The sequence below is a fragment of the Phytophthora infestans genome, genomic scaffold (assembly GCF_000142945.1).
Source record: "Phytophthora infestans T30-4 supercont1.524 genomic scaffold, whole genome shotgun sequence".
Taxonomy (NCBI): domain Eukaryota; phylum Oomycota; class Peronosporomycetes; order Peronosporales; family Peronosporaceae; genus Phytophthora; species Phytophthora infestans.
The window spans coordinates 7269-9043 of NW_003303244.1; positions in this window are offsets into that span (position 1 = coordinate 7269).

Consider the following 1775-nt stretch of genomic DNA (forward strand, 5'->3'; position numbering starts at 1 on the left):
TAGTGCGCGATGACCTTTCTTTGCCGCGGTCCAGCTCCGTGCCGCGCACGCCGACGCCGGGCATTCCTCGGTCGCTTATTCAAAAAACGACAACGAACCAGTAGGTGTGGGGCGCCCTACTGGCTTTAACGGGCCCACCGGTGGCAGCCCAACCTTTGAGCCCTCCCGTGCTGCAACACACACCAATGCCACCACTACGCCGGGCGACTTGAGACTAATCATCGTCAGCCTCCACGCCACCGGTGCCCGGCGACCACTGCGCGCGTTCCTTGACTTAGGAGCGACCAACGACTTCGTTCGCGTCGTGTTTGTCGGTCCTACCCAAGAGCGTCCGCGTCCGGAATGGTCCGGGCGAGATTCAAGTCAAACTCGCAGATGGCAAGGCTCGCTGCGTTGCGCGGCGCGACGTGTCTTTGTCGTACACGTTTGACGGCTTCCGTAGCAAGGACGACTTCTTGATGATCGAGATGAATTATGCGTTTGACCGCATCCTGGGCATTCCATGGCTAGCGCGATATCAGCCAGGCGAGAAGAGAAGCACAAGAGCACCGGGCCGAGCAGCAAGTCCAAGTCGGCCACGCCTTGACAGAACAGGTAGACTGCCAGGCGCAGCACGCCAAATACGTGGTCCCCTTTGCGAGAACGACGATGTTTGGCTTCTTCGCGGAAAGGTTGAAGCACTTGAGTGCGTGGTAGCGGCAAACGGTGAGTCGCCTCCCGGTAGGCTCTCGCTCATCTCTAGAGGTGTTTGCGATATCGCAAAACCAGTCTGCCAAACGTTTATCCGCAAATGAGAATGAGATAGGAGAAGTCAAGACTTCCAAATAACTTCTCAAACGGCTCGCGTAGAGCGCCCGATCCGAAGGCGAACGGCTTCAGGCCACGGTCTGTGCCCAAACCTGTCGCATTTGCTGGTGTTGGAATTTGAGGTAATCACGCCTCCTAAGAAGGGAACTGCCGCCTCAACCACTGAGTCACCATCGTCATCAAAGTAATCATTGTCGGGACCAGTGCTATCGTCGCGACATTCAATGGACGCGTCGCTGCACTGAGTGGGACCGACCAATGACGAATCCGTTCCCCGTTTCTAGACGCACGTCTGTATTATCGCTCTCGGTATGGTCATCTTCCCGGTCGCGATTGGCGCCGCTAGGATAATTGCCGTTTCCACCGTTAGACGCGGTGTCATCGATCTGCTTGTCGACCTCAATATTCTCAGGTGCCTGACTGGGAGAATTCTGAGCCGCGGTTGAGCTTGCATCAGAACGTGTACGCTTCTGTGGCGCACCACCTATTGCGTAATTGAGCTCCATGTCATCTTGGCCTGCGTCGACACTGCCGTAGGCATAGCTTCGCTCGAGACGGATCCGGGTTATATACCGAGGTGTTTCCAGCGGTGACAACGGTAGGGATTATTAGCGCACAAGATGAAAGAGCGTGAGATTATTGAAGGATACGTGGAAATGATTGTTAACCCTACTGGCCACACGTGAGATCGCTACGCTGTCCGAGGCAGAGGTGCCAGCTACTGTCGAAGATCGGGAGATTCGCCTCGGAGCCGGTCGAACAGGTGCGGCTCCAGTGCGAAGAGAACAGGGAGATGTGAAGGAGCGACCCGAAGTGGCAGTCTCCGCCGAAACGACATCAGAAGGAGACAGCTGATCACGCTCAAGGGACATACGTACCACTGAACGGGTTTGCGCCGGTACATTCAGACTGTAATCGCATTTGAATCGCGCATGCATTTTAAGCGTATCGACCAAGTGACGGGGGTC